This window comes from Rhinopithecus roxellana, chromosome 2 (assembly GCF_007565055.1).
Source record: "Rhinopithecus roxellana isolate Shanxi Qingling chromosome 2, ASM756505v1, whole genome shotgun sequence".
NCBI lineage: Eukaryota > Metazoa > Chordata > Mammalia > Primates > Cercopithecidae > Rhinopithecus > Rhinopithecus roxellana.
In genome coordinates, this window is record NC_044550.1 from 74,304,050 (window position 1) to 74,330,348 (window position 26,299).

Consider the following 26,299-nt stretch of genomic DNA (forward strand, 5'->3'; position numbering starts at 1 on the left):
ATGGTCTCGATTCCTGACCTTGTGATCCGCCTGCCTCGGCTTCCCAAAGTGCTGGGATTACAGGCATGAGCCACCGTGCCCAACCCACTTTAGATAACTTTATATCCTTTATACTAGGCATCTAACAGCAAATAACTATCATTTGAGAAAATATCTCCTTTTCTTAGTCTGTCACAATGAAGTATAATCAGTCTGTATGGAAATATGCACCATACAGGTAAAAATGCTTTGAAAAATATGTGATTTCCTCTTTCTGTTATACAGAAAACATAGTAATTGCATAAAATATTACAGATATGTCAGCTTTGGAAGTCTGATAATAATGTTCCTGACTAATAAAAAATCAAGTTACTAAGAAAATTAAAGTAAGGCAGTGAAACCAATAGATGCTTAAAGAAATCATGATATTAAGCATATTGAGGTACGCCTAATCTTTTAGATCACTGAGATGTCACTCTGTGGTGGATGCTTATAAGAAGATATTCAGCTCCATAAAGAAATGTGATAATTAAATAATTTAGTGGCAACTTTTATGGTATCACACTGGCATTTTTCTTTTCCACACTTATTCAAGCGTGGTGGTTTCTGACTATTTTCTTTTTCTAACACAAGAAGAAAAAATAGTTTTTTTTTTATTTTTTATTCCTCCTACACATATATCACACACATGCACAAAGTTACAAAATGTAACTTAAAAAATCAAATATAGTTAAAGATTGAAGTTAAATTGAAAACTTTTAAATTGTTCAAAGGAATTTTTTTTTTTTTTTTTTTTTTTTTGAGATGGAGTCTTGCTCTGTCACCCAGACTGGAGTGCAGTGGCACGATCTCCGCTCACTGCAGCCTCTGCCTCCCAGTTTCAAGTAATTCCTTGCTTCAGCCTCCTGAGTAGCTGGGATTACAGGCGTCAGCCATCACGCCCACCAAATTTTTGTATTTTTAGTAGCGACAGGGTTTTACCATCTTTGCTAGGCTGGCCTTGAACTCCTGACCTCCTGATCCGAAGGTCTCAGCCTCCCAAAGTACTGGGATTGCAAGCATGAGCCACAGTGCCTGAATGGAAATTTTTTTGACATAGAAAAAATACAAAATGTGATCAGCTTACTAGGTGTCACTTTCTTTGCAAGTTGAAAACTATGTAATTTTGCATACTGAATCTTTATAAAATATAATATTGAGATATCTGATCTCTGATAATTTTCTTTCCAGGCCCACGACCAGATAATCAAGCCATTAGTCACTGACAGAAGTCTGTATATATTCCCACATTGACCACTTAAACAAAATGAATGGTTAGTGATATAATTTGACTGTGTCCCCACCCAAATCTCATCTTGAATGATAATTCCCTGTAATTCCCATAATTCCCACATGTTGTGGGAGGGACCCAGTGGTAGGTAATTGATTCATGAAGGCAGGTCTTTCTCATGATAGTGAATAAATATCTGATAAATAATAGTGAATAGTATATGATGGTTTTATAAAGGGGAGCTCCCCTGTGCACGCTCTCTTGCCTGCCGCCCTGCCACGTAAGACATAAGACATGACTTTCTACTATTTTGTCTTCCACCATGATGGTAAGGCCTTCCCAGCCATGTGGAACTGTGAGTCCATTAAACCTCTGTTTTTTTCTTTTTTTTTTTTTTTTTCTTTTTTTTTAATTACCTAGTCTCACGTAAGTCTTTACTAGCGGCATGAGAACTAACTAATAGTTAGGCATACTCCTCATAATTCTACTCAATAAGAAATTATTTTTCTCACTACCTTTTAAAACCACCCCTGAATGTGACTGTAATGTAGCTACAGTACATTCTTAGCTGCTTCTTTCATGTCAGTATGTCCTAATCATAAAGTAGAAGTTGGGCATTTTCCTTCTCTGCTAGCTACTAGTATCACCCCCCATAGGTGACAACCGTGGAAGAGGTTCTGGTGCTACTGTAGTGGGTAACCTGGGAGTCTGGGCTGCCTGCCCCTCAGCTTATCCATGCTTACTGTTCTCTGCTGAATCTCAGATGTACAATTTCCATTTTTGGATGAACTGCTTTTTCATCCCATTTAACTTTGTGACTTGGAACAGCTGACATAATTCAGATCATAGGGACAGTTCTTTGATGCCTACTCACTTGGTGGCCTATCATCAAATGTTTCATGTCTATGGAAGCCCTGGAACATGCCAAGAGCTACCTCTAAAATGATACACAAATCTCTTCTGAGGATGGGTTGGCTTTTTTCCAGAATTCCAGGGGACTTTGTTGTAATTTTCTCACAGAGGCGACACACATATATCATACCATATAGTTTGCAATCGCTGACACTATAGGGCTTGATGAATCACTGTGGCAGAATAGTTTGCCCCTCAGCCTAGACCCGCTTCAGAGATCTCAACAAATCTGCAGCCTTCTTTGTCACCCAGTATATTGGCCTGGAGCAGTATTGCTAAATCTGGGATATGTTGCCTCAAGAACTCAATGAGGTCTACCAAGAGCTGTACTTTATTTATTATGGGTGGGAACTGACAGGTCATGAACCTTAAAAAGTTGACTGAAGTGTCAGGTCACTGAATCTTCAGAGTGTTTCTTTTTCATCTTCTGGAGCATATGCATGAGACGCCAAAGCTCTAATAGTGTAGATTTAGCTACTTCTTGCTCGTACTGTCCAATCAGGGTGATGTTATTGTTTTAATGGATCAGTGTGATATCCTGTGGAATATTCAGGTAGTACAAATATCTTCATAATATATTAAGGAAGAGGGTAGGAAAATTAGTATGGTACTAATGCAGAACTGTCAATGAGTATCAATGAGTATTGTAATCCATCTGAGGTAAATGGAAACTGTTCATCGTCTTCTTGCCTAATCAAAATAGCTGCATTCCACATACCTAAGGCCTTGTTAATTACTCTAGCAACAATTTCACATCTCTTATAGCAATGTGGTTAGAGCTACCACTGGTTGAGTTTGCAGTGGTCTTAAGCATTTTTCTACAATCCTTTCACCTTTTTTTAGGAATCAAACTAGTGAATTAAATTAATTACAAAATAAGAAACCACATCCTTCCTTCTTTTAGGTTTTTACAGGGAGAATATCTGCCATGTCCCTGCCTCCCCAGTATGTAATACTACCTTTGCTGTTCTACTTTGAAGTCATTTTGTAAGTTTTCTACTTGGCTTTCCAGAAAGGCCTCTCCCAAAGACCAAGTACTCAGTGTGAAATTTATCCCAACTGCCAGTTATGTCCATTCCAATATTACACTCAGGGACTGAGGAAATGACCACTAAGAGAGTAATGGACCAAAGAAACCAAGTGGGAGCTGAACTTCAACCAGGACTTCATTTACTACCTGGCTCCCATAGACCTCCTTTCTAAAAGTGGGACCGTGGTGACACTTTGACTCTTCAGTTACAAGTGCCAACTCAATCCTGGTGTTCAATAATTCCTCAAAATGCCTGCATAAATGACCATAGTTCCTCTGGGTAATGGTTTGGATAAACCATTACCATATATATTCCTTGCAAGGTCACAGGTTTATTCATATTAGGAGCCTAGTGACCAGTTCAGTCAAATAGATTTCAAGTTTAAAACTTAACTTAGGACTGGGACTTGAGAAAAAAAAATCACAGAATTTTCATAGGACACTTTTAGTATCTAATTCCTCCCATGGTTGTCTTTTACTGACTGTAGATGTTAAATGACACACTCTTTGGCTGCCATTCTATTTTGTTCTTCAGAACACCATATTCTGTGATTCATTTCCACAGTTCCTTGTGAGGCAGTGCTTTTGTTCACCCCTTAAGTATTGCTTTAGGTAAATGTAGTTTCATGCCCTATTTTCTGGTTAAGTGATGCCATCTGGCTTCTATTATTTCAGAGTCCAATCATCTCAATGGACACTAAGGAACTCGGTTCTATTAGCAGTTACCCCTCCAAGTCTTAGTCTCTGTCTGGAGAAGAAATAAAATTCACAGTGGCGTCAGTGCTCCTTTTAACAGCTCATTTCTCATATATCCTCCGGGCCCTAATGCCCAGCTGATCTTCATATAATCTATCCATTACAAAATGTCCACCTTGCACAGCCACTTTATTCGTGGTTCCACTAAGCCAGGGAAACTCAATCATTTTCATATCACTCAGCTCTGGCTGTTGCTGTTTTTAGGCTTCTGACAGCCTTAATAGTGAGTATATTCCACCTCCCAGTGTCTTGCCAGAGTTTATATTCTGTGTTCCAAGAAAGTGCCCCAAAGTGAATGAATTATTTCTTATCCTACTTATATTGGATTCTATTGATAAAATTTCAATCTTGGGGGTAGTTTGCTGACTCGTGTACATGGGAGCTCTTTGGGTATAAAATCTTCTCCCATCTCTGTCACTTAGTTACTGGCCAATTATCAGAAGAGGTGCTCCTCTATCTGCCTTTCTGAGAGGAAAAATCTTTTTCAACATCTTTAGCACACATGTAAGCTATGAGGGCTCAGGAGAGTCATGCAGGGACGGCATCCTTGAGATAAAATAGAGATATTTTCATCTCATATTTCAGGATCCCAAATTCCTTCTAATACCCTCATCTCGCATAGCAGATCTTCTTTAAGGGCTGAGCATTTAAAGGTCTGCAAAGCTCTGCAGACTTCAGTTAGCTGCTCTGTTTTGTTTGTTCTTCCATTGCAAGAAATGAAATTTTCTTTTTAGAAGTAATAAGTGAGGATTCCCTTTTCCTTGGGTTTTTTGTTTGTTTGTTTGTTTGTTTGTTTGTTTGTTTTTGAACAGCTTCAGTATTACTGGTACTAGTTCTTCCAGGATACAAAATCAATGAACAAAAATCGGTTGCATTTCTATACACTACTAATGACCAAGCTGAAAACCAAATCAAGAACTAAATACCATTTCCAACAGCTTCCCAAAAATGTGTCTAGGAGACCGGGTGCGGTGGCTCACGTCTGTAATCCCAGCCCTTTGGGAGGCCAAGGCGGGTGGATCACCTGAGTTCAGGAGTTCGAGACCAGCTTGGACAACATAGTGAAAGCTTGTCTCTACTGAACATTCAAAAATTAGCCGGGCGTGGTCACGCACACCTGTGGTCCCAGCTACTCAGGAGGCTGAGGCAGAAGAATCGCTTGAACTCGGGAGGCGGAGGTTGCAGTGAGCCAAGATTGTGCCACTGCACTCCAGCCTGGGCGGCAGAGCGAGATGCCCTCTCAAAAAAAAAAAAAAAAAAAAAAAAAAAAAAGGTAGCTGACAGAAAACTTCCTGCGAAGTTCAACTATTCTTTAAAAAATCAGAATGTTTCTGTAAGGGCAACACCTTATCGATAACATAATATTGTTTAGCGATATCAATATTGAAGTGTTGAAGCATAGCCATTCATTTTCTTTAATTTTACTTTCACACAGTTTCAACAATCAAAAGGATGTATAAAGCCTAGTAAGAGAAACAGCAGTCACATGCCCTTGTCCCATTCTCTTAGCTCTTTTGTTAGGCATTTTTCTTCACATCTATAAAATATATGCTTACGTTGCTGCTTCTTGAATTTTTAAAGACAGTATCTATTGGCTTCCTACCATGAAAATTGAAGACTAAGTTCTCTTTTGTTTCCCATGTTTTAAACCATATTTTCCCATATTTCACTCTTGTCACCTCATTCTCAAAATATCATTTTATTGTTTTATTAGTATTCAGGTTTTCATTATGACTGTACAGTGGTGAAGGCTAGTCACAGTTTAGTCTTGGTTTGAGTCTACATAGAATTTAACTTCTGGCAGAAGTTTAGTTTTCTTTCCTTTTTTTTTTTTTTTTTTTTCCTTTTCTTTTTTCTTTTCACTCTTGTTGCCCAGGCTGGAGTGCAATGGCACAATCCTGGCTTACTGCAACCTCCGCTTCCTTGGTTCAAGTGATTCTCCTGCCTCAACCTCCCAAGTAGGGATTACAAGTGTGCATCACCACATCCAGCTAATTCTGTATTTTTAGTAGAGGCAGGATTTGATCGTGTTGGTCAGGCTAGTCTCAAACTCCTGACCTCAGCCTTGGCCTCCCAAAGTGCCTGGATTACAGGCCTGAGCCACCACACCTAGCCAGAACTTTTGTATTTAAACCAATTTTCTTCTCTTATTTACTTAACTATTTGGGAACATACCATTAATTTACTCCAAAATTCCTGCTGTTAATATCAATATCCTCAGCACATTCAAGCGCATCAAATGCTTTACTGACTTAATATCTCAGAGACATATTTCCTCGTGAGCAAGAAAAGTCACCAGCTTGGGCTCAGTGCTCTTGAGGCTTGTGATTCAGCTGTCCTACTGGGAGGACCTTTCCCCTCTCCTTCTGGAGATTCACTTCTCTTTGCACATTGAATCTTCCTTCTAGGTCACATAGGTTTCTTTTCCTTTTTCTTGGTTTACTTCATTTTACTGGTATATTACTCAGGATTCTGCAGAGAAACAATCTATAAGATATAAATAAAGAGAATTATTCCTTTTTTTTTTTTTTTTTTTTTTTTTTTTTGAGATGGAATCTCGCTCTGTCACCCAGGCTGGAGTGCAGTGGCACGATCTGGGCCCACTGCAAGCTCTGCCTCCCAGGTTCCCCCCATTCTCCTGCCTCAACCTCCCTCGTAGCTGGGACTACAGGTGCCCGCCACCACACCCAGCTAAATTTTTGTATGATAAAGAGATTTATTCTAAAGAAATGATTCATATGGTTATGGAAGCTGAGAAGTCCCATGATCCACCACATAGACACTGATGACCCAGAAAGGCCAGTCGTGTAAGTCAGTCTGGGTCTAAAGGCTTGAAAATCAAGGAAACAAAATGATGTATATCCTGGTCCCAGGGCAAGTGAATAATTACATGCCAGCTAAAGGAGTGGTACAGACAAAGGGGTAAATCCTCCTTTCTTCCATGTTTTACTCTCTTCATGTCTCAATGGATTGAATGATGCCTACTCACATTGAAAAAGACTATCTGCGTTACTGAGTCTAATGATCCAAATGCTAATTTTATCTGAAAACATCCTTACGGACTTCCTCAGAAATAATGTTCAACCATTTATCTGGGCATCTCTGATCCAGTTCAGTTGATGCAAAACTTATACATCACTGGTGGATTACATCAGCTAGCAACTTACTGAAAAAAGAGGAGTGGAGATAATTTTTGAGATTATGCATGTGTGAAGAAAATGTTTTTCTACCTTCGTATTTGACTGATGGGTGATAAAATATACAGCTTTATTTTGGGAGCAAGCCCCACCCAGGACTTTGAAAGTGCTTTTGTTTTGTTTTTGTTTTTGTTTTTTCAACGGTTGCCTGTACCACTACTGAAATCTCCGATGCAATTATGAGTCCTGATCCTTTTTATGTAACCTATATCTATATCTTCTCCCTCTCTCAAAACCTTTAGGATCCTCTTTTTGCCAAACTTCAGTTTTCTAGAATTTCAATGTGATGTGCTTTAGTACAAGGGTTCCAGAAACCAATTAGTTTCTTTTCACCTAGGAAATATGCTCTACTGTGCTGGGAAAATCCCTTGAATGATTTCTTTGATATTTTATACCTCTCCTTTTCTCTATTTTTTTTATTTTTGGAAATATTTTTAGGTGATGTCATATTGATCCTCTAATTTTCTTTACCTGTCTCACTATTTCTCATCAATTCTGTTTTCTAACATTTCAAGACACTTTCTAGATTTTATCTTCTAATATTTCAAATGCATATTTTCTAAAAATTTCTGAATACATACATACAATTATTAGTAAATTAATAATAAATTACTTGAATTTTTAATTACTAAGGTGTCTCTTTTCTCCAATTTCCTTTTTGCATTTTTCTGTTGTGTATTTTGGTCTCCATCTCTCTTATTAGGGCTTCTCTCAAACTAACAATCCCTACTTTTTCATTAATTTATATGTTTAGGGTACTTAAAAGAAGATGGGAAATTCTCTGGGCATGGGTTCAACTTATGGATCTATGGGCTGGTCAAAGCCTCAAGAAGATTCTTCTGTCATCTATATGAGGATTACATTTGTCTGTAAAATTCAGAGGATCAAGAGAATCACAAGTCTAGTTTAAAAACATTCATGTAATGCTTTTTTAATTTTTTTTTTTTTGAGATGAAATATTGCTGTATCACTTAGGCTGGAGTACAGTGGTATGATCTCGTTTCATTGTAACCTCCATCTCCAAGGTTCAAGCAATTTTCCTGCCTTAGCCTACCGAGTAGCTGGGACTACAGGCATCTGCCAGGACACCCGGCTAATGTTTGTATTTTTAGAAGGGACAGGATTTCATCATGTTGTCTAGGCTGGTCTCGAACTCGACCTCAAGTGATCCTCCCACCTCAGCTTTCCAAAGTCCTGGGATTACAGGTGTGAGCCACCATACCAGGCCTCTCTTTTTATTTTTTTGAAGTCACTGCCACCAATAGTACTGTGCAGTTTTATTAACCATTTTGATACTTTTAGACAGGCTATAAAAATATTATACACATTGGCAACAACCTTTCCTGATAGAGGAGTAGAGTGACAAGGTATATATAAACAAATAAATAAAAGACTGCATAGATAAGCCAGTGCAGTCTACTGTCATATAAATTGTCTGCAAGAGTTAAGCTTAGAGGAAAAAAAAGTTTTGTCCAATTTCTATGATCATTTGCATCATATTTTTGCTACTAATATTTTTTCTTAAATTTATAAAGGACTATTTTAGCAATGGTAACAGTAGTTGGAATAGGTTATTTTCTGTTTACTTTGATACTTAAAGGCCATCAGAAGAATGGACATTTTCCTTTAATTCCCTTCCCCCCTTCTGTTTTACATATAGTAAATTTCCAGAAGAAAATAAAAGGATTCAATGTATTTATCCTATGTGAAAATATATTTTCAAATCTAAAAGACTTTATTGAGAAATACTGTAATTATGCTCACCGATTTTACCTAGACAAAGCTGTATTTGTTGAAATATAAATAAATTTAATTCAGTTACTTTTTCACCACTTAACCATTATCAAAAAGCATGTATTAAAAATATATTTCCACTTAACCGAGTTGTGGTTGCTATACATAAAATTTGATTAGATACAATTACTGGCTATGATTAGACTGTACAGAAAATCAGAAGTTTTGTACTGCAGTTTTCCAATGACTTAGCAATATAAGCAGATAATTTAGGCCAAATTACTCATCCTCACATATTTCAGCCAAATTTAAATCATAACAATTATTGTTATTATGATTTTCAGAGACAGGGTCCCACTCTGTCACCCAGACTGGAATGCAATGGAATGATCACAGGTCATAGTAACCTTGAACTCCTGGGCCAAAGCAATCCTTCCACCTTAGCCTTCCATGTAGACAGGAACACATACACTCACCACCAGGCTAGAGCAGTGTTTTTGTTTTTGGCAGAGACAAGATCTCGCTATGTTGCCCAGACTGGTCTGAAACTCCTGGGCTCAAGTGATCCTCCTGCCTCAGCCCCCTGAAACACTGGGATTACAGGTGTGAGCCATTGCACATGGCCATTCTTTTTAAATCTTAAAATCTGATATAGTTTGGATATTTGTCTCCATCCATATCTCATGTTGAAATGTAATCCCCAATGTTGGAGGTGAGGCCTGGTGGGAGGTGTATGGATCATGCTGGCAGATCCTTCATGAATGGCTTGAGCCATGCCTCTGGTGATACCCAACTTGAGCCAGACAGACCCAATTCTCGCTTGCTCCTGTTTTTGTCATGTGAAGTGTCTGCTCCTGCTTTGCATTCTGTTGTGAGTAAAATCTTCCTGAGGCCTCCCCAGAAGCAGATGCCAGCACTATGCTTCCTATACAGCCTGTAGAACCATGAGCCACTTAAATGTCTAAGGGAACCAAGTGCTAACATCCAAGACACTGGGGAAAAAACCTCAGAGGCATTTTAGAGACCTAAGAGGCAATCCTTCCTATCACAGGCTCTGGGGCCTAGGAGGACAGAATGGTTTTGTAAGCCAGGCCCACAGCTTCACTGCTCTGTGCTGTCTTGAGGCACTGCTCCCTGCAACCCCTCCATTCCAGCTCCAGCCATGGCTCAAAGGGCCCCCACGTGCAACACAGGCTGCCACTCCAAAGAGGACAAGCCATAAGCTTTGGCAGCTTCCAAATTGTGTTAAGCCTACAGGCAAATAGAATGCAAGAGTGAAGACTTGGCAACCTCCATCTAGATTTCAGAGAATCTATGAGAAAGTCTGGGTATGCAGGCAGAAGTCTATCCCAGGGGTGGCCCCCATAGAGAACCTCTTCTAGGTTTGGAGGGAAAGTATGGGGTTGGTGGCCCCACACAGAATTCCCAGTGAGGAACTGCCTAGTGGATCTGTGGGAAGCAGGCCACCATCCCTACGGACCCAAGAATGGTAGAGCCATTAGCAGGTTGCACCCTGTGCCTGGAAAAGCTGCAGGCATTCAACAATCTCAGAGCAGACATGGGAGCTTTACCCTGCAAAGACACAGGGGCAGAGTTGCCCAAGGCACTAGGACTCTACCCCTCATACCAGTGTGTCCTGGATGTGGAACATGTAGTTAAAAGAGATTGCTTTGGAACTTTAAGATTTAATGACTTCCCTACTGGGTTTCAACCTTGCATGGGGTCTGTAGTTCCTTTCTTTTGGATGATATCTCCCTTTTGGAATGGGAATGTTTACCCAATGAATATATCCCTGTTGTATATTAGAAGTAACTAACTTGGTTTTTTTTGTTTGTTTGTTTATTTTATTTTATTTTACAGGCTCATAGGTGTGAGGGACTTGCCTTGTCTCTGATGAGACTTTGAACTTTAGACTTTTGAATTTATGTTGGAATAAGTAAAGATTTTGGAGGATTATTGGGAAGGCATGATTGTATTTTTCAATGTGGCAAGAACATGAGATCTGGTGGGACCAGGAGTGGAATTGCATAGTTTGGATTTTTGTCCCCATCCCATGTTAAAATGAAATCCCCATTGTTAGAGGTAGGACCTGGTGAGAGGTGTTTAGATTATGGGATGAATCCCTCATAAATGGCTTGAACCATCCCCTTTGTGATAAGCGAGCTCCCACTCTGAATTCACATGAGATCTGGTCATTTAAAAGTGTGTGGCATCTCCTCCCCACACTCTCTCTCTCGCTCATGTTTTTGCTGTGTGAGGTGTCTGCTCCTGCTTTGCCTTCTGCCATGAGTAAAATCTCCCTGAGGCCTGCCCAAAAGCAGATGTTGGCACCATGCTTCCTGTACAGCCTGCAGAACTGTGAACCAATTAAACCACTTTTCTTATAAATTACCTGGTCTCAGATATTTCTTTATAGCAACACAAGAACGGCCTAATGCAATATCCTTACTTCACATATAAGAAAAATAATTCAGTCTTTATTCTATAAATAATTTGAGTGTCAGAATTCTTTTCCTTTCATTTATGTATTTTCATACATAGAAATATTCTTATAAAAACAAGACTAATATTAGATTATGATGTTGTGGGATGGAGAGTTTCTCAACTAAGATCTAATGTTCTACATTAGTTCCTTCATTTTGAGAGTCTTTGTAATCCTCAGCCACCAACTTCACCTGCAGAATTTCATATCATTGATTGTTAAAATTAAGTACTAGTATAAAAAATTATTTTCCCTGAAAACTACTGAACTCATGAAAAATAATATGGAATGAGAAATACAAACAAAGCTCAAGGTGGGGAAAGATTTTTAAATGAACATGAGCTTCTAGAGAGGTTGTAATCTGATACAAATGCTGTGAACCCCCAGAGGGAAACAGCAATGTGGAATTACCATTAGGTTTCTGAGAATGTGGAAACTATTTTACGTGCCAGGGTATGTGAAGCAAAGCCAAGTTCCCAAATGTGAAACTGTCTGGCAGGCAGCGTTTTATTTTTAAAAATTTTACAACTCTTGGTTAAAACTTCAGCCATTACATGACACTAGATGGATTATTTTTTTTAATTCTATAGTATAAGTATAGATTTGTATGCATTCAAAGTTTGATAGTATCCAGAAATTTAAAGAAAAACAATTGAATTGCTAGATAACTTAGGAAAACATGTTTGCTTTTGACACACAAACAAACAATAAAAACCATTTGGGTTTAAATTTAAGTATATTGCAGTGCTCTTGCTGACTGAGGAATGGAATGGCATTCTGAGAATGGGAGTGGGGTAGAAGAGGGGACAAATCCCTCAACAAAATAATAAAGTATCAGTGAACAACTGTGGCTGGAAATGTATCATCTCTTTGAATGAGTGTGCTAGTCTTCTTTCTTCTTTCATAACAATCTGGTTTCTCCATTAAAAAAAATGCAAGTACTTTCAAATGAACTGAAACATTATTCTCATGAAAACATAATCTTCAGATTTTTCCATCATCTACCAAAACTGAAAGTGGAACAGTGTTTTAAGATAATATCCTGCTCATATGATCAGTTCATTTTTATGTTTAAAAAAAAAAATACGTTAATTGCAATGATACTTTTGGTAATTTTTAAGTCATTCTTATTTTCCCACAGTTGTATTCAATTTGTATTCATCATTTCTATTTTTTCTACATTAATATTTTAAATTTTAAATATACTAGTTACTAGAAATATAATTAATAGTTCTTAAAATAATTATCAGATATGGAAACTAGATCTATTCTATTAAATAATAGAAGATTGCATTGAGAAGGAAGAAAACAAGAGGCATATAATTTTAGAAATGACAGAGTTTTGATCTTGAATCTATGTTTATGATTTTATTTTAATGTCTGTATTTGGTGTTTAGAATTCAAAGAATCACAGCTAATAAAGCTAGCATAATCAAGCATTTATGCAATTGATAGTATCATACTCTCAGAAATCACACATCACATCATCAAGAAACAGAAAGTTACATTTTCTCCAAGATATAGAAACTCTATGAAACAAACATAGAAAAATCTTCCCTTAGCTGCTGTATGTGGTTTCCAAGAGACCTGAAATTCTATTTCATCTTTAGAATTTTACCTGGATCCCATTGTATTCATATCTTCAATTCTCTCCAATGTTGATAATACTCTTTTTTTTTTTTTTGCATGACCTTTTTTGGTGTATTTTAGTGTTTTCTCTTTATGTCCTCATTTACTTCCAGCTCTGAATTTTTTAAATTTCTTTTTTTATTAAATTACCATTTAGGAAGTTGAGCTTCATTTTAGAATCAGCCCTCTGCTCTGTAGACTTTGTCCTCATAATTCACACTGTCTGGATTTTTTTTTTTTTTTTTTTTTTTTTTTTTTTGGACACAGAGTCTCGTTGTCACCCAGGGTGGAGTTCAGTGGTGCGATCTTGGCTCACTGCAACCCCCACCTCTCAGGGTCAAGCAATTCTTGTGCCTCAGCCTCTCAAGCAGCTGGGATTACAGGCATGTGCCACCATGCCCAGCTAATTTTTGTATTTTTAGTAAACACTGGGTTTTGCCACGTCTTAAACTTTTGGCCTCAAGTGATCCACCTTCCTAGGCCTCCCAAAGTGAGATTTAATACTTCTTTATCAACTGGCATTTGAATATATTCCTGACCATGACCACCAACCTAATAACCTTGCTATACCTACCAGTGTTCTCCAGGTCCTGCCTTTAGGGTTTTCTTATGCCATCCTTGTTCTGACATTCAAAAATGAGACTTTCAAGTTTCACTCCAATGATATCATTAGCTAATCTCTTATCTCCAGATTAAATTTGCAATGTAGATTTTCAAAAATACTTCCTCAACATTCTTAAGAACTATCCAGCATGAAATATAATAACATTGCTTTTAAAATATTTTTCTTCTATTGTTGACCAATATAACTCAATTTAGAGGCTGTATGTGAATGTTAATGTTCACGATTTTGACATTTGGGAATTCCACTTAGAGTTTACAAAAAATTAATCAGAAATTTTAAGAGCCTCAGCAAATAATATACTGTAATTGAGCCTTATATTATAGGCATTACAAGCTTGTGAGTAAGCAGGCCATGTTAACCTTTGTCTCCAACTTGTAATATTCTGAATGTTCCACTGCAGAATTTTGGGAAGTCTAACACATTACAATAAATTTTCCCTAACTATTTTAAGAAGCCAGGATGCAATTCCATTGTCCACAGAACTAGCCAGTTTGTGGATCATGTTTGCTGGTCCTCCATCAGGATTACATAGTTCAGGCCTATCCAGCCCTCCAAGATGCTGCCTTGCAATAGCATTTCCTGTCTTTAACTCTTTATGTCACCACTGCAGTTACTATTGCTGTTGGAATTTCATCTCATCACTGTGCTGAACTGAGAGGAAAGTGTCATTATCTGTGATGGGAGATGGGAAAAGATCTCATTAAAAAGCTGTTCAAGCTTCAGAAATTTACAGTGAGTGCTGAAGGTTTTGCCCTCTCAGCTATGGTGAACCAAGATGATATTCATAGACTGGGTTTCAACAAACTCTCTCTCAGAGATAAAATCTGTCATAGAGATTTTGTCATAATTACCATCTATCTAGTCATAATTATCAGAGATCTCACTGCCATTATTACTGCTACCAATTCAGATAAAATAGGAAATCCTCTAAAATTACAATTGAGGATATAACGTATGCCAGGAGTTTGCAATAAGGAGCCCACTCCAGTTTCTGCCTGTCCTTCATTGCTCCCCAGTGCATTCAAAGTGTTGTTTGTTAATTTTTTCCAGTGTTTACAATTTTTATTCATGGGAGGATAGGTCAATGGAACATACGCTGTCATTTATGAGAGAAGGTCATGCACAGCCAGCCAATGGTTGTGCCATATTCTAGTTTATTGTGGAAAAATTTCTTTAGACTTAATACTTTTATACAGATAGGAGACTTGTTTCCAAAAAAATTTATATAAAGGAGCTTCAACCTTTTATTTATTTCTATTCAATACGTTCTTTACATGTCATTAATCTTCAAAGCTAGTTGTATTCTTCTGCTATTAAGAACTGTCCAAGTGTTTGTTTTTCTGACATAATTCTTGATACATAGAGCATAAAAAAGACATACAAACAAGGATTTGAAATGACTACTTAGAACTACAAACCTAGAGTGTTTTATATCATCTATTTCAAACTCTGTAAAATAATGTTGTATTTCATATCATTTCCTTTTGTATATGAATAGTATAATAAATAAATAGGTAAATGTCAGCACTGCAATCTTAATTTTTCCATTTTTCAGGTTTCTTTTTCAAATATTAAATATTTTAGACTATGCGTATTATTTCTTCCAGTTTAAATTTCTGTAAGTTTATCTTTTTGTTTCTCTCCTTTTTATTTTCTTCTCTCCTGTCAAATTTTCCAGCCAATTTTTAATGCCACACTTCCTTCTTGCTTTGTCTTTTTGAACTAATTCCCTATTTATAGCTTATAAAAAGAACATAATATATACTGAAGTGATTGGGTTGTGTGGGAATTTTTTAAATTCCATTGTCTGTCCATGGGTGTGTATCACACAGATCTCCCTTCAAGAATGCCTACCATTTCAGGAAAACTCACAACGCCCTACTGGCACACCTTCAGATTCTCCATGGGGCTCAATCTGAGGCTTCATTTCCTCAAGGCTGCTGCAAGACAATGACTGAGTGTATCAGGGAGTACTACAGATAGAACATTTCAGCCCAATATGGCACTCCTTTAATGACAGACCATTCCTAAGCTCTCCCAATCAACTCTGTCAAAGCAGTTCCACAACACAAACTCTTCTGAGCTCATCCTCCTTTTTCCCTTCTCTTCTTTCATAGGTGACATGTGTGCATTATGTTTTAAAGGCTTTTTTCATCACTCATGAGTCCTTTCTCCTTAACCTTTACAGGAATTTACCACAGTAATTCTCATTTATGTCTAATCATATCTTGAGATCTTCTTCTAAGATGCCATGAACAAAGTTGGTATTGAGAGTGGTTCAAGAAAATAAGTAAAAAAGATAGATTTTAGAACTGGTTCACTTGCATCCTGGCTGGCAAGAAGAATCCAATCATGAGTAAACTGTGGGACACGAGTAGTTTTGTGCAAAAATGGTGACCCATTTGCTAAATATTTCACTGGTAGTAACTTGGAGAAATGTCTATTGGAGGCAAATACCTTGCTGGTGTAATAATGTAGTCGTTTGTACAACAGGAGAAGGGGAATTGGGGAAATACTATAGGGACAGTGAATATGACTATTCCTTAAGTCGTATTAGTACCAAACAGAGGGAAAATGATAAAGTGATAATATAAACATAGGGGTGTTGATAATGGGGAGGCTATGCTTGTGTAAAGCATGGGGATAAGAGAAATGTGAGAAATCTCTGTGTCTTCCTCTCCATTTTTCCGTGAACCTAAAACTAAGTGAAATCTATTAATAAAATATTGTTTTATATCTATTATAGTTGAATTATCTAGGATGATTATAGTAATTGAATTAAGTCATTTTTCAGATTTTCCCTTAATATGTTTTTTCAAAGCCCTCATCCTCTCCAAAATATACATTGGTGTAAGACCATATAGGTTGATTGCTACTAAATGCTGGTTAAGAACACCAATTAAATAATACTTCTTTATGAAAAATATTAGCTGGCGTATCATTAGCTTCTAATTCATTTTCAGTGACTACAATGATTGGAAATCACCTGGCTTGAAATGTATTTCCTTAGAATCTATTATTTTCTCAACTTCTGTTAACTATTCCAAATGAAGCTTTACTCAGATATATGAAATAACTGTTATTCATGCCTATTTCTCTTTCATGTAGAAGTACTATTTTTATTCAGATGCTTTCAGAAAGGTTTGAGAAAATTAAAATATCATTAATGTAATTTCTGATAAAATTATTCTTTAGTATCATATGCTTTGTAGCCTTGGGACTGATGTTTTGGATAATTCAATCATTATAAAAAGAAAATGTCTGACATATAACCAATACTCAAAGCTAGACTTGCTGTCATAGAAAACCATAGTAGCATTCTTCCTGTCAGAAAAAGTGTGACTGCGCACCTGTGGTCCCAATTTCTTGGGAATCTGAGGCGGGAAGATTGTTTGAGTCCTGGAGGTCAAGGTTTTAGTGAGCCATGATTGCTCCACTGAACTCCAACCTGGGTGACAGAACATGAACCTGTCTCAAAAAACAAACACAAAATGAAAAAGCCTGAATTAATTTCCAATTCAAGTAAATATATGTCAATATTCGTCCAATGAGGATAATTTCAATTCTGAATTCTAATTCTAAGATACATAAATAGTTAGATAATGGCTGGATAGATGATATATACAGGCTTGGATAGATATGATATAGGGCTTTGTCGGGAGTTTTATGACTAATACTTTGCTGCTTTCATCCTTAGAAACAGTGCATTATTAGACAGAACGATGAACAAATAAAGGTCATCAAATGAAAATTATTGCTGTAAAAGTCAGAGGGTAATTATGAAAGGAACACAGGAAAAGAGACCCTGCATGACGGCCTCACCCATACAAAAGGATACATAATGAGGTTCAAAATCTAACAATTGTTATCCTTACAGTTATCTGTGCCCATTTACCATGTGAGAAGTCTTCCTGACCCTCCCCACCAAGAGTACTCATACCCCAATTTGATGATCATTGCTATAAAAATATTTGTATGATTTGTTTATACTTAAACTCTTTTTGAGTGGTTTATGTAATTAATTGTTTGGAAGAAAATATTAAATACCACATCGTATCATCTGATTTCTTTTTCACTTAAAGTTCAATTACCCAAAGATGTCATTAAAATTTAGTACAACAGGGAAGACACTTAAAAGTATTTACGTGAGCTCCCTCTTCCTCAACACACACAGGCCTTAATTTCCATTGTCTTCTTCAATTTCAAATATGTCTTTGGTATAGTTTCTATGATATATCAAATATATTCAGATCTGTTTATGGAATAATAGAACAAGGTATTATCTGCCATCACTCCAACTTTGATAAATGATTAATTTTATTCCATATAATAAGGCAGAGAAGAAGTAGGCATAATTTAAATGTGTTTTAAATATCACTACACATGGCCAGCAGTATATTTTTCAAATGCACAGCAAACAACTGTTTCGTACTTCTTCTCTTAAAATTCCGTAGAGAAAATATTTCCCTTAGAGTGTTTAAGATATAAAAGGTCTTCCCGAAGAAGTCATTCAGTTTGACTCACAATAGGAATAAAACATTTCAGATCAACGATCTACTTGAAATAGGATTTGTGAATTGTTTCCGAAGTCTGAATAGATCTTTGGGAAAGGTTACACATAATGAGATTGAATGGTAATGAAAAAAAATGAGAGATAGAAAACTTATAAAAAGGCATAAGCAGCTGAGTCCTAGGTATTTGATGTTATAGCTGGAAGAACAATTTTTAGCTATGGTCAAAACTTTCCATGCATTGGAGAATAATAATAGCAATGTTTACAAGCGCCTCCTAATGAAGTAGAATTTTAAAGAAATTATTTCTAGCTCCTGTTTTAACAAGGAAATTTTACAGATATTTAAGAAGTAGAAGTTAAAATAATTCCCCTACACGGGTTTCAGGTGTACTGAACACTATTTCAATGTTGCTGACTAGTTTCAGTGTCGCTTTCAATAATTCATGTCCAAATCATTGCTTTTTTTCAGGAAGCAGACTTGGTAAGGAATCCTGTCCTATTCCATTGCTGACTCACCTATTCCTTTCTCCTTACCACCTGACAAGTATGTTTCTAATTGAAATGCATAGTAAAGTTTGCCTGTCCAGAAAAAGAAATGGAGAAAAATTGTTTATAGTTAATCTTATTTCAGTTTGACTGCTTAAAATCAAAATTAAATCCTCTTGAATTCAGAATAAAGCAAAAAGAATACAGTCCCATTTTTCAAGCACCATATATTGAAGATTTATTTATAGCAAGAAATAGGTTACTATTTTCTGAAATAAATGCTTTTTATAATAGCCCAGTTTATTTTATATCACAGATGGATGGGTGAAAGAGCAATGCATTCTTTATAGAATGCTAATAAAACCATATTGAGCATGCTAAAATATTAACAAAAACCCATATACCTCTTCATTATTTACAATGTAAACATCGAAAAGTTGGAAAAAATGTATAAAAACTCATCGCCATGTGGTACAGGCTGTGGTGTTTTCGATATTATGTATAGCTTAATGAACTGCTCCTAGTACTTCACACTTTATTCTGTTAACTGGCTTCTCTATTACATACATAATCATCTTCACTCTCAAAACAGCATCTTTCTTAACATGCCTATTACTCTTGATGGCACCATCAGCCTCCCAGTCACTGGGTCTCAAATCTTGGTGTCATTTTTAACTGCTTTTGCTTTCTTTTTTTTTTTTTTGCCACTCACATAATAAGAAATCAGTGCTATATATTCCACTTCTATGATTTTCTTACAGATATCCCTTATTTTCCATTTTCACTGCTATCAGTCCAGTTTAGACTTTTATTAACTTTCACCTAACAAATTATGGCCAAGTAAAATCAGGCCTGCCACCTGTCTCATAAATAATTTTTTATTGGTACACAGCCGTGCTTGTCCATTTGCATATCATCTATGGTGCTTTTACTCTTCAACAATACAGTTGAGTAGTTGTAATAAAGACAATATGGCCCACAAAGCCCAAAATGTTTACTATCTGGCCTCTCACAGAAAACATTTGTCATCCTCTGACCTAAAATATTGTTGTAAGAATTCTTAATGGTCTCATTATCTCCAAATTCATCTAAAGTTAATCCTCACATCAATCTGTCTAATGGATCTTTTTGAAACATTAATATTCATGAAAGTCTCATGCTCAAATCCCTCAAAGCCTCATGCTTACTCATACACTAACACACATAATTCTGAGCCTAGTAAAAGTCCTACCTGTGCCCATATGAACTGATAAGGACTTTGTTTCCTGGGTATATATGGCCTTGAACTTCCCAGTTCAACTTGGAAAATCCATCTTTGTGCTGTAGAAATACTGATGATGGTAATTAGAAGCCCATCTAAAATAATACCTACTCCTGGAATCTTTTGCCAATACATCCAGCCATATGCAAACTTGCATACTTTCCTCAGAAGATTTTCCATTTGCTATAGCCATTTGTCATCCACTCTCACTACACTGCAAGCTTATTGAAGAATAAAACTTTGCCCTACTTCATCTGCTGTTAGTTCTGATTTGGTTCGTTGCATTTGTTTATTTAACAGACATCTGTTTTATAACCTATACATCCTCAGCACTGTGCTGATAAAGAAGGATGCAAGGAAAATATAGTTGCTGCCCTCAAGGAGTTGACTTAAGACTTTTAAAAGTAAATAGTATAGTATAATGACATTAATGTAAATGTATACCCAAAAGGAAGCTAAGACTTCTACTTAAGCCAGACTGGAAGATAAGGGAAGGAGCCTCAGTGCAGTTGGCAACTCAGTGGTATTGGGTAGGAGTTAGCCCCAGTGCAACATGATTGAGGAACATTTTAAGCAAAGAAAAAGATATCAGTCAGGTGCAGTGGCTCATGCCTGTAATCCCAGAACTTTATTTAGGAGGCCAAGTGGGGCGGATCACCTTAGGTCAGATGTTCAAGGCCAGCCTGTCCAAAAAGTTGAAACCCTGTCTCTGCTAAAAATACAAAAATTAGCTGGGCATGCTGGGAGGTGCCTGTAGTCCCAGCTACTTGGGATACTGAGGCGTGAGAATCACTTGAACCTGGGAGTCAGAGGTTGCAGTGAGCATTTGAGTTACTGCACCCCAGCCTGAGAGACAGAGTGAGACTCGGTCTCAAAAAAAAAAAAAAAAGGTAATGGAGATAGGATTTGTTAACTAAATATAAGGAATCATTATGAGAATTTTTACAAATATGTAGGTAGATTATTAAAAAAAAAGACTCAAATAGTTCACCATTTCTCATAGAATCATTAGAAGTTCTATGAGGCTACGTGTGTTCCACTTCATTCTGCATCTCATCTGTCATCATGCTTCCCCAGTCTAATTTTCTTCCAGCAACTCTGTCTTCTGAACTGCTCTCACTTGCTTTATCTGGCCTGACAGGCTTTCCACTTGCAGTTCCCCACCTGGAACTCTCCCTTTTCTACCTTATAAACCAGTTAACTCATTGCTCATACTTCAGATCTCCTCAAGTTTTCCTTCCTCTGAAAAGCCTTTCCTGATTTCCCTGATTAAGCTAAACGTTCCATTAAATGTGTTCCTGGAATTAAATACCTCTCTTTGTAAGCTCTCAACATAGCTGGACTTTCATGGTTTTGGTTTTTGTTTTATTTTGTTTGTTTTTTGATTATTTGTTTAATATCTCTCTCATAACCTAGAGCAAAATATCCAGGAATGCATGAAGTGTTACCGCTGTATCCTCAGTGCAGAAAACAATTGTTCTCTGAATGTCTTAGAACACATTAAGAAAACTGTATAATGATTACTTAATAGAATAATTAATTACCTGTAATTAATAAATAGAGGAGGACGAAGTGAAAAATATTTTAAGATTTATGACTTGGCGCTGAGCACATGGTTGAATGTTTATTATGTAGCAAACACAACAGCCTAGGGAAATATGAGGGATATGATTACTTTTGATTTTTGACATGGTATTTTTTACATGAAAGATGAATTAGAATGTTAGTCTGGAGGTCAGAAGAAAAAGTCTGAGTTAGCAATAGGTATTTTTTTTTTTTTTTTTTTTTTTTTTTGAGACGGAGTCTCGCTCTGCCGCCCAGGCTGGAGTGTAGTGGCCGGATCTCAGCTCACTGCAAGCTCCGCCTCCCGGGTTCCCGCCATTCTCCTGCCTCAGCCTCCCGAGTAGCTGGGACTACAGGCACCCGCCAGGTCGCCCGGCTAGTTTTTTGTATTTTTAGTAGAGACGGGGTTTCACCATGTTAGCCAGGATGATCTCGATCTCCTGACCTCGTGATCCGCCCGTCTCGGCCTCCCAAAGTGCTGGGATTACAGGCTTGAGCCACCGCGCCCGGCCCAATAGGTATTTTGAATCTTTCATTGTAGTTAGCGAGATAACCCAAGCAGAATATATCTAATTAAATAGGAATTTCAAGAAGGGCACCCTGAGAAATAACTGTGTAATGGAAAGGCACTTTAGTAAGCAAGGTCTATGTATTTTTTGTTTGTTTGTTTTGTTTTTTGTTTTTTGGCAGAGTCTCGCTTTGTCACCCAGGCTGGAGTGCAGTGGTATAATCTTGGTTCACTACAACCTCCGCCTCCCAGGTTCAAGAGACTGAACTGCTTCAGCCTTCCAAGTAGCTGGGACTACAGGCACATGCCACCGTGCCTGGCTGATTTTTGTATTTTTAATAAAGGTGGGGTTTCACCATGTTGGCCAGGCTGGTCTTGAACTCCTGACCTCAAGTGATCCACCTGCCTTGGCCTCCCAAAGTGCTGGGATTACAGGCGTAAGCTACCACACCCAGCCTATAAGACAGACTTGATGGCACAGAGTAGTAGAAATAAAATCAATAAATAGTATTTAAAAACCAGTAGGGGAACAAGTTTTGAAAAGGAGGAAACTTTACTGATGGACACTGGAGTGCTTCAAATCTAACCAAACTCACCAATGAGTTACATATTTCAAAGAACATATAGATGGAGAAAAACAAGGTTGCATTCATGAGTAGTACATATTTCTTCCATGTCTTTAAGACTCTAGAACTTTTCCTCCTGGGAAAGTTCTTTCAGTGTAGGAATGGGAATGTCATATAGATTTGAGAGTTGGCTAGGATACAATGAATTTGGACTAGGAAGATCCAAGCTTTTTACCTTCTACCTGTGTGACTCAGACTATTTCTATTTCTTCTGGTTCTTCAACTGAACAGTGGAGATAATAGTACATATTTTCCAGAGTTACTTGGTTTAAGGAAAATATAAATAAAGAGATTTCATTTTTTCTCTATATTATATTTTTGTAGAAACAGTCTATTTTAATGCTAGTTTGAAGATTACGAAAGGTAAAAATTCTGGCCTTTTTCCTTACAATAACATCCCAAAAACTATTCAAAGTACTTTTTTACAGAAAATGCAATAGCAATGCATTCCACAAAAATTGCAAAGTCTTAGCAAAATCTATGTGACAAGGTAAGAGAACTCAGAAAATTGTTTTATAAATCTCTCCACCTGCAACAATGTAAACAAATATTATAAACAGAATCCATGTTCAAATTAAATTCTGGATATTTAATTACCCATAGACATCCTAAAATGGGTGAACAATTGTCATCATGTAGCCCTATGTAAATAACTGTTAATATTGTTCATAAATAGGTTGGCAATATAAAGTAAAATAAAACTCAAATTCAAGGGTGGATGAGAATTCTATTAGCATTAAAGTATTTCTATGGTAAAGTGTTTTATCCACTTCAGAATCATCCAAAACACAATGTGCTCTTAATGAATAAATAATTCCTAAAAAGTTTAAAAGTCTCTCTTTTGCTGAGGCCCCTGGCACTGGCAGGGCGGGCAAGTGCCATGTACTTCATACTGCTAGGAAGCTCTGTAGTCACCGAAGAGACCAGAAGTGGCATGATAAATACCAAGAAAGTCCATTTAGGCACAGCCCTGAAGGCCAACTCTTTTGGAGGTGCTTCTCCCGCAGAAGGAATTGGGCTGGAAACAGTGGGAGTTGAAGCCAAACAGCCAAATTCTGCCATTAGGAAGTGTGTCAGGGTCCAGCGCATCAAGAATGGCAAGAAAATCAGAGCCTTTGTACCCAATGATGGTTGCTTGAACTTTATTGAGAAAAACGGTGAAGTTCTGGTTCTGGATTTGGTCTAAAAAGTCATGCTCTTGGTGATATTCCTGGAGTCTGCTTTAAGGTTGTCAAAGTAGCCAATGTCTCTGTTTTGGCCCTACACAAAGACAAGAAGGAAAGACCAAGATCATAAATTTTAATGGTGAAAACACCATAGTAATAAATTTTCATCTGCAAAAAATAAAAGTAAAGATAAAAATAAAAATAGTTCTGCTCCAAATAAGTTTTTTTTTATCAACACAGCATTTAGGGAGTCAGTTCTTACTTAATTGGTATGATGTGCTATCCAAGGACTAATTTAAAGAACTTAATTAAATGATCATTGTCGCTATGCTATGGAGTATGAGATAAATATGCTGTCAGAAGATCTATCTTGTCTTTTCTTTAAAACTAAATTTTCCATTAGAATGCTATATGCTCCCATATTTTATTTTATTCTAGTATTTACTTATTTGATTGCATACATAACATTATCTGAAATCCTTTCTTAATATATGGTATATAATAATTATTTACAAACACATGTTAAACTGGTTAAGGTCAGGTATAAAAATTTGTCAAAAGCTTGAAATTGTTCTTTTCACACTGTATTTCTATCACAATAAGTGAAATGATAAAGGTTTTTTAATAAAATATTAAATTGTCTAGAAAAAGGGTGTATCAAAAATATTTAAACTGTCTTAAATTTTAGTTCCAAGCTTTGATAAAATTCAAGTAGTTCCTAAATACCTTTTTGCTATTATAATTCAAGGCCCAATGTTATACCTACTAATAACAATATAAATTTGAGTTTATAGTAATTTTAATAAGTATTTATATATCAAATAAAGATACAAGTTTTATTTTACTTGAGATATCTTTTTATTCAAATTATATCTTTAATCTCTGTAAATTCTATAGGAGAAAATAAGAGAAAATATTCTTCACCAATATCAGAAATAGTCTATAAAAGAGAATTTACTTTTTGAAGGTAGCAAACCTGGGGTGTCTTCTCATGAAATAATAGAGTGACAATTTCTCTATGTAATCTGATTAATATTATTAGTCAAAATAGATGAGTCAGAACTTTATTCTATTGTCACTGTTTTATTGTTCAGACTAACTAGAATATTCATTTCTATCTTACCAGTAGATCATTTGCAAAAAAGTGAAAGTACCGTAAAGAGATCTGTATAATTTAATATATTCACTTTATATTTTTTACCTATTAAACATGTGAAAAAGGAAATGTACTAAGATCATAAAATTAAGCAAAGATAAGAATGGAATTATTAAAAAATGCATATAGTCATTTTGATTTGAGAGCATGTGGCTAAAATAATCTAAATTTCAGGGTTTTGAGGAATCATACATTGATTAAGCTTTTGGAAGATTTACCTTAGGGGAGTTTAATGGAAAGACATAATGGGGAAATAGTCAAATTTAAAATCAAACATTCCTTTGATTAGAGGGTGAATATTGCCAAAAGTAATGAAAGCTGACCAGTTTTTATGTATGAAACACTTTTCACCCACACAGAAACCAAAAAGAATAGGCAAGTATATATATATATATATATATGAGATATTCAAAATTACTTTATTCAGATTTGAAATTAAGGTCATTTTAGTGTTCCATGCTACAAGTACTAAATAACTGCAGAGCAACAGAATAGTCTTTGGAATTTTTCAGTATTTCCAATACAGACATTAGCAAAATATCAGATGTCATCACCTTTAAAGAAGACATGAAATAAACAAGTTAAGGACCTTCAACATGGTGGCTAATAGCTATATCTGAGTTCTACACCAAACAAACAGGTTCCTAAGGATCCTAAAGAGACTTATGTCACAGTCTGACAAATTATTGTTATATTGAAAAACATTAAGAACACATTCTCTCCAAAATAAAGTTTCCATTTAGGCACCATCAGCAGGGCTTAATTAGAAAACATGAATAATTGAACATGATGCTGATCTCTTTGAGCAACAAACCTAAGAGTCACGCAGAAGCAAATTCTTGTTAGACAAAAGGTCATGAGGTACTGAATCATTCTCCAATGTTTTCCTGTCTCTGCTGGCAACATTTTCAGTGATAATTCAAATGAATACCCTCTGAGCAAATACTATAAATGTAAGTCTTCAGTTAAAATAGGAAAAAATATCAAATAAATAGAACAAACAAAAACTCTTGCAATCTCTACATAAAACCACATTTCTGCAAATGTAATAGAGGAAGAGGGAGAGAGAAAAGGTATAGATTAGAAATACCCTAGTGTATTGCAGTCTTTATAGAATTAATCATTCTGGCAATGGTATTAAAAGCCGAGTTTACAAATACTCTCTACTGAAGCACAGTTTGAATTTATGTGCATGTTTCTCATTTTATGTGAGTCTCTCCCTAGTCGTGTGCTAAGAGAGCATATGCTAAATGCTTACCTAAAATCCTCAGTGGCTATTCCAGGTTCAATGTGTTTACTTGAAGTTATTAAAAATATATCTGTTGGTAAGCAGTGTTTAAATTAACTAAAACAGTTTAGGCACACATGTACAAAATCCAAATAGCTAAAACCAAATTAAAACACAA

General features: G+C 36.3%; 1 pseudogene; it reads left to right on the forward strand.

Annotated features, from left to right (window-relative positions):
- LOC104658957 overlaps window positions 1–23,867 on the forward strand; it is a 39,044-nt pseudogene extending 15,177 nt beyond the window's left edge.
- The last annotated feature ends 2,432 nt before the right edge of the window (window positions 23,868–26,299 follow it).